We start from the raw sequence: 8,404 nt of genomic DNA, 5'->3' as shown, positions 1-8,404 counted from the left end.
GAAGACAGACAGACAGACAGACAGACAGACAGACAGACAGACAGACAGACAGACAGACAGACAGACAGACAGACAGGTCAGACACAAATGGAAAGGGAGAAACAGGGTGATAGGAATTGTGAATGATTTCCTCTCAGATCCAAGCCATGACTTAGATTTATCACTCATAATGAAAAAGCACCTTTTTTTCTGAAACAGAAAATGGGATTGGCTTGTTGAGCTTTCTTAGTTGGCTCTGTGATGTCTCCTCGAATATAGTCAACCACAAACCAACTGATACTTTTGAGAGGTAGGGGTAGATCTACTTCAAAAGATATTTAACTATAAATCCTAAATAAAGCATGCATACAAATCCACATGTTTTATCAAAAGCAAACGCGCCATCTGTGTTGTCAACATAGATCTAATGTAGGCTACAATTCTTACTTTTTGAACAGCTGTTGATGATCACGCCTTTGCACATTGATGAAACTGACTGAAAGTAGTGAAAGTGAAAGGGGGTCTGGTTTGGCGTGCAATAGGCTTATCCCCATGTGGTGCAAACTTCTATTTCCAACTTAAGTTTAAAAATATAATCTGGGTTTTTCCGAAAGAATCTACGCAATGACAGATTCTTGTCCCGGTTTAGTGCTCAATAAAATTCAATATACACTCCACGTCATCTCTGTCACCCACATCATAGACTTCTATCATAACAAATAATTATCCCAGATCAAACACTCTGGCGAATTTCCGGTTCATTATGCAATGCACCTTTTAAGTCAAATCAATGACAAAAGGGAGACTTGTATTTTCTGTCTTTCATTTTGGTATAATTGTGCTTCTTTTTTGGTGGATACGTTTCACAGCAACGTTTTTATAATTAGTAAAGAGCAAAAGTGCGGCGGCCATGACAGTGCATGATCTAGGATGAATATAAATCTATGGCCACCCAGAAGAGCCAGCTGTGATTGTAAAATTCAGTATTTTAAAATATCTTTTTTTTTTTCATGTCGTGTCAAAGCTGGTGTTTGTTTTGTTCTCTGCAATCCGCCCTGTATTATTTCTGTTCTTTAGTAGATTTACAAACATTGACACACACACACACACACACACACACACACACACACACACACACACACACACACACACACACACACACACACACACAACGATGACATGTTTGACTTTGAGCTCAATGCTATGCAGGTCCGTTTATTTAAGGAAAACAGTGTTAATTAATAGAAGAGGATCCAGCTGAAACTCACTCACAAACACACACACACACACACACACACACACACACACACACACACACACACGCACACACACACACACACACGCACACACATACACACACACACACACACACACACACACACACACACACACAAAATACAACACAACACACACGCACACTTCATCACAATTTCAATAAAGTCCGGAGCTGACAATACATGGACATCACTGCATATTTCATGTCACAATTATAATTGTCTTGTTTTCCTAACTGCTGTTGAACAAGGGTCGGAGGTTACATGCTTACGTCATCCTGCTTCATACTTCTAGTGCGGTCAAAAATTCGAGGCGGAACTTATCCTCAAATATCTCTTTAATGGGTCAATCAATGTCATCCATACTTTGCACTGCTGTTTTTTCTTAACTAAATCATATTTTTCCAGAACAATTGGGCCCAGATTAAAACACTTTTCTTAATAAATGTATCTATATAAAATACTTGAAATCTCTGTCACACGTAAAATGAGATTGTTCTCAGCACTTCCCGTTTCCACACACATTTTGATTACGCATACGGCCAAAGTTACAGGTCATCAATGACATTTTTAGTGGCTAAACTTGTTAGGCCTACAAAAAATTAATTTTATAGTGAACATTTTTTTTGCACTAAATTATGGTTCTCAAAACATGCGTTCCATAAGCATAATGTCCCGATTAGACAAACATTTGCTATTAAAAAGCAATATTGCTTCAGTTGTAAACATTTCAAATTCTGTAGAAACCACCCACTTGGATTTAGATCTATAAAACAGTATTTATTAAGGACTTTTCTAGAATACAGATAGCAGGTGTTTACAAAAATGTTGATCTGTTAAGGCAAATTGATACAAGACATTGGGCAAAAATTGGAGGACCCATGCTGGATAGTTGAGGGGATATTAATTTGACAATAAAATGAGCAACGAATTTTTGACAGAACTACATGTATAGGTTTCTTCAAGGGTTAGGCCTTCAGAAATTTGAGCCACATTTTATTAGTGGTATCGATGATGATAGTATCGAACAATTCTACTTTGTGCGACTAAAACTAATTTTGTTCACATAGACGTAATAAATTTTTACTTAATCTATTTTGCAGAGAAAACAGGTAGCCAGACTGTTTCCTATTATTTTTTTCCATGCATAACTATGATATTTTTAAAAAATGTTTTAAAAGTTTTTAAAATAACAACGCACAAACAGGCTCGATATTTAGCGAACGGAAAATCGGAATAAAGTAGGCCTAGCGGGGTCTTGTGCGGGATCTTTCTGGCTTAAAGACACTAAAATTTCGATTACTCGATACTCATCTCATACGCTTAAAGAGAAACGATTCCAAAAGAAAAACTGCCCAAAATTTCCGTTTCCCGTCAATTATCGTCAACAACTGAGGACGTTCACACTTCACTTTGAAATTACCTGCGCCTATTGTGTGTCGTGTGTACGTATACCTCTGTACAGGTAGCGTACGAATAAAGAAAACAAGCCGTTTGTAAACCCCCCCCCCCCCCCACACACACACACACCGTTGGCTGGCACCAAACAAAAACAAAACAAACACCAAGAACGTAAACCTATCTCTGGTTTCCACACCGCAGTTCTTCCTTTTGATCACGCCAAGTGATACAAAAACCAACAACTCGGATTGTGGGGTTGTTTGTGTTTCGATCTACTGATGCTGGATATTAAATCATGATGAAAACGAACACCTCCCTTCCCCTAAACCACCCCCACCTGCATCCGGGAAGTCTGGTTACAACAGGACATTCTTTATTCTGTGTTCGGACGGGTTCAGTTGGTATCGTACTTGGCTGTGATGCTGAAGGCTGCGGTTAAAATCCCTAACGAGTGGGTTTTTAAAAATGTTTTGGTTGTTCAAAGTGTTGTTTTTGTTTTTCTTTGCTTTGTTTCGTTTTTGTTTGTTTTTGTTTGTTTTTGTTTTTTTGTTGCTTTTTTGGGGGTTTTTTTCTACAAACTACAATGTACAGATGTATATTAGGGCCTATTGGAGATAGGCGTTAAATTTAATACCCGACAACTAACTCAATATATCTTCTGTTCCATACGTCATACGGTCATGTACTGACACATTATAGCACAAATACATTTGTTTGCCTTTAATAGATGTTTTGGCTATTCTAATAATATAATAATGATATTATAAATACCGACTTTTATACATGACATACAGGATTAGAATAGACAGGAGATTCGCCAGTCAGTTAAACGGTGTTTCAGAAATAACTTTATAATAGGTAGTAGCTCAATATCAAGCAGGTCTATAATATATATATTTTTTTTTTTATTGCGTCAATGAAAAGATTAGCCAGTTGTACAAGTTTAGTCACAGAAGTCCAATTTGGTCATGATAATTATAATAAAAGTTTGTAGCCATTTTGCAACACGCCTGCGGTTTGATATAAAAATGAATTATTAGTGAGCCAACTTTTGAGGTTTTCAGTTTTCGGTTTATGGCTTTGCTTATGAGAAAGGTGCCTGTCTAGTGTTTTTTTTACCAGTTACATATATATAGATATATAGATATATAGATATATAGATAGATATATATATATATATATATATATATACTAGCTGGGCCCCCTTTCGATGGAAGGTATGATCAGTGCATTAACATCAGCCGAAAGTCATTGGCTTACAATATTTTCATTCTTCAGGAATGGAGCCATAAATTTTGAGAGATGCAAAAATTAGAAGGTTTAGATCTATAGGCCTACTCTCAAAACAGTGCGCACTGTTAGTGAACGGAAACCTCCTTTTCTAAAATTACAGAGACAGAAGCGTCGGCCTACACAAAAGCGATCGGCGAAATAAAGAAATTTAGCTTTTTGCAGCAAAACTGTCTCAAAACTGAAAAAACAAAGGGTGTCATGATCTGGAGAATTTTTAAATAATCTTTTGGCGAAAACTGCATGTAGATCGATGCAGCCATTAAAAAGTCTTTTGAATAGCAAAATTCGGCCACTACAAATAGACAATAGATATTTAATTTATATCTGGTTATTACATCTTTACATCGGCATCCGCTAAATGACTAAGTTGTACAGTCCTTATTAAATTTATCTCGATTTGATTCTGATTTGCGCTGATCATGATTAGGCTTTGTTTTTAAAAACTGGAAAGGAATTGCTAAAGTCATCTTGAGAAACTTCAAAGGAACTGCACTACCTCAGCCTGTCGGCAAAATATCCGGCGTCGCTGAATATCAGCCCGATGACCAAACCGCTAGCGGGGATCCTACAGACTTTTATAAAATGAGAACTCAAGTCAATGTGAAAGGCCTGTGCCAGCCGGAGGACTGACAAGACTTAGATCTAGTATCAGATTTAAAAATATACCTGTCCCCGGGGTTTTATGCACCCCGCATAATTAAGCAAAATTTGATTAATTTTTGCATAATTTCTGATTACATGTATTTTCCTTTACTATTCTTTGTTAAAATTAACAGAATCGAATAGTTTCACATTTCGGGCTCGGTTTGCATAATTTCAGAATGTTTTTTAAAGCATAAAACAGCAGGGAAATATATTATTATTATATACAAGATGCTTGGCACATAATATAGCCTAAATTCTGATCCTGCAGGAATATTCAATTAGTACTTATTTAAAGTCCAGCTGGAGCTGTAGATTTACATGAAACTGATTGTTACACGCATTGCACTCGCGCAATACAGAGCTAGATGAGTCGCCACAATTTGTCTTTAGTTTCTACCAGTTTACCACTAGTCAATATGGCAGTCGGTGCCATTGCGTTATAGTATACCGACAGCCCCACTGTACCGTAACATCATGCCCGACCCAGGGTAGGTGGTATTACGGGGTATGCGTAATGAGTGTGTATAATGTAAGCCCTGGGGTCATTTTGTACCCCCGAGGTTGTATACTTCACATTTTAGAATACTTCTAGTTCGAAAATTTCTTTGAAGTTCAGTATTTCTCAAAAAATAATTTTGACAGACTGCTTCGCAAAGCATACGGATAGGATTAACGAGTAAATTTCCTCTTTGAAAGTGGTGGCACAGGGTTCCCCACGTCGTACGGATACGATGGTAAAACACGACGTTCGGATAGGGTTTTAATTATTTTTTTAAAATCAACAACAAAGGTTGTTTAGCTAATAACGATACATATAATTATTATAATATATGTGTGTATGTGTATACAAGATGAAATCAATGCAACACACATGTCCCCACTTCTCGGAGGTAGAAAACATTTAAAAGTTTAGGGGTTTTTAGGGGGAAAGGGCCGGACGGGAAGACAAGATAAACGTAACATTTCATAGATATAATGCATCAGAAAAAAGTAGTCCGTGCCGGCATAAAGTATGTTTCGGACTCAAGCACGCTAGGCGGCTCTTACCGAATTTTTGCAGAGAGATCCTCACAGGCGCGCGCGTGGACATAGGATCTAGCCTAGGGCAAAGCTAATCACAGACAACAACAAAATGCAAGGAGAGTCGGGGAGACGATAAAAGGAGGCAGGCTGCGATTTCACTTTTTTTTTATTGCCCCTCACTATCCGATAATCCTGATTTGGTACCACGCTCGAGGTGGGATCAAAGACCATGGGGCTTTCTTTGGGGGGATGAAGGCAGTGGTATGAAAGTGGTACAGCGGGCAGTGGTACGCACAGACAGAGTGTAGGCCTCGTGTGCTGTATCGTGACTGGCCGTCTAAATTAAGTTTCATTTCCCATTCGACCACAAAAAACAAACAAATGAAAACTGCCAATCTTGGCGGGTAAAAATAACAGCGCACACTTAGGCCTAAGAGCACAGGAAATGTTCTACATGAAAATCTCTGGATTATATCTACTTCGCACTCAAGCACGCTTCGGCATTAAGCACGCTTATGCTTACTACAGATGACCGTGTTTAAAGCCGGCATGGACTGCAACTAAAAGAATTTAAAAGTACAAAATGTATAGAATCAAAGCGTGTTTTTGTTATAAATAAATTTTTGTAAAAAGCGTTCATGGGCTTTATATTATATTATTGTTAAAAAAGGGCAAAGTTATTCTAGCCCATCACCTAAACGGTTGGAGTCTACGATCCTGACTCTGAAACTCGCAAACCAAAATGCCGGCCAGCCGCGATGACCTTACTCCAGCGGAACCAGTCCCCTTCGGAAATTCCTCAACTGTCACAGTAAATTTTAAGTTGACTCCTCTGTCTGGCGTTTCGAAGTATTTGATGGGCCAGTGTTTTAGATAATTATGTCATTAAACTTCATTCATTCATTGACAATTTGAGTGAGCACCAGGTGTGGTTTTATTCTAAGAGTGTAAGAGCTGGGAAAATATGAAAGTGGTGTGTAGCAAATAAATTTGGAGCACCGAGGAAATTAGAACACAGAACAAAAACTGGGACACTGACGAAACTAGAACACCTTACCCATGGCTGCATAGTCTTTAATTAGGCCTACATTATTTCCTCATTTACGTCTGCTTCATTTTCATTCAGTGCATTTTCAGCCTTGACCTTATTCCACTTCCTGCCCTTGGGATTTGAATTTGAATCGCATGGAGCTTTGATCTACCCGTGCAGCGCCGACATATAATATAATGTTGGCTTATATTGCTTGCCTGCGCACTACGCATCTCTGCCGCCCCCCCCCCCCCCCTCCCCCTCTTTCCACTTTTTCCACATCACCATATTTGTTGGGGATCCAATGGACCGTTTTCATGAGATCTCTCAGAGTTCAGGTCTCCATGAGTTTGTGCCAGTTTGATGCAAAGTGATCTTATCGTCGACGAATTAATTCCATTTGTTTTCAGGATAGATCTATTAATTACAACTGAATCCAGTTTCTTCAGTTGAAATAATGTTATATAAATATTAAGAAATCTGAAGACTTTGATTGGTTTATTTCAATGCAAATTATTTGTATTATAAATGATAATTAAAGGGACGGGACTTCTCTTTCATAAAATTTGAAAAGTGCATGCATAGTGGACCCTGTTCAAAAGACCACAAGAAAATAATACAAATGCAAGGGGGAATTGAGAACTGGTCGTTTGTACCTTGGAGTAACTATATAGTTACTCCAAGGTGTGTACAGTGTACAGATGATTGTCCCATCTTAGACATCTGGTTGTTAGAGCATGTTAGACTGTGCTTTTCCACGATTTGACAAAGGCCACCAGTCATAACTACCGTTAGGGACCGTTCAAAAATGACGTCAGCTGAGAGGGAGGAAGGGGGTTCAGTGAAAAGTTGACACAAGTTGACAAGGGGGGTGGGGGGGTTTCCTTACAAAGTTGACGTCGACCATGATGCTTTAAAAGGTTGGGGAAAAAGAAAGAGACAAAGAGAGAGAGAAAAATTTTTAGACCACATCTTCTGGGCCTAAAATGAACACTGTTAAATTGAACCACATTCTTTTGTGTGGTTAAAGTTGTTAATAAATAATTTGACAGTTCGGGTATTTATTTGGTGCATTCTTTAATAAACAATAATAAATTTTTTTAAATGTAAAGTAAATATTAAAGTTATAAATGTAAAATGCACCCTGTCCAGTTTTGTTCACCATTTATACTCAACCACTTGTCAAGGAAATAGTTAAGTATGAATTAATCTTTAACTTAATGTATCATTTCTATGCTGATGATACCCAAATGTTTGGTTCAACAATGTTTACCAACTTAGATGAACTTGTCCATCGTGTTGAAAATTGTATTGCCTCAGTGAAAAACTGGATGAACAAAATCAAATTGATGTTGAATGATGATAAAACAGAAGTCATTCTGGCAGGCAATGTAAAGTCTGTTAAAGAGGTTGATCACGATCACATGACAATTGGTGATGCTAAAATTGCATTTTCAAGAAAAGTTAAGAATCTTGGCATCTATTTTGATTCCAGTTTGTCAATGTCATCTGATCAGCTGCATGTATTTAGAAATAAGAAAAAATAGTAAAATACGTCATCTGACCAATACTAAGTACATGTATACTACTTTACTAGTAACTAGCCTAATTTTATCAAAACTCGATTATATGAATTGCAACTCCTTGGTATCAGAAATATCACTGGAGAAAGTTAAAAGACTTCAAACTGTCCAAAACAATGCTGCACGTTTAGTTTTACGGAAAAGAAAGCGAGACTCTGCTAAACCTCTTTTACGGA

The sequence above is a fragment of the Aplysia californica genome, unplaced genomic scaffold (genome assembly GCF_000002075.1).
Source record: "Aplysia californica isolate F4 #8 unplaced genomic scaffold, AplCal3.0 scaffold01415, whole genome shotgun sequence".
Lineage (NCBI taxonomy): Eukaryota > Metazoa > Mollusca > Gastropoda > Aplysiida > Aplysiidae > Aplysia > Aplysia californica.
Note: the sequence above shows the minus strand (reverse complement) of the source record.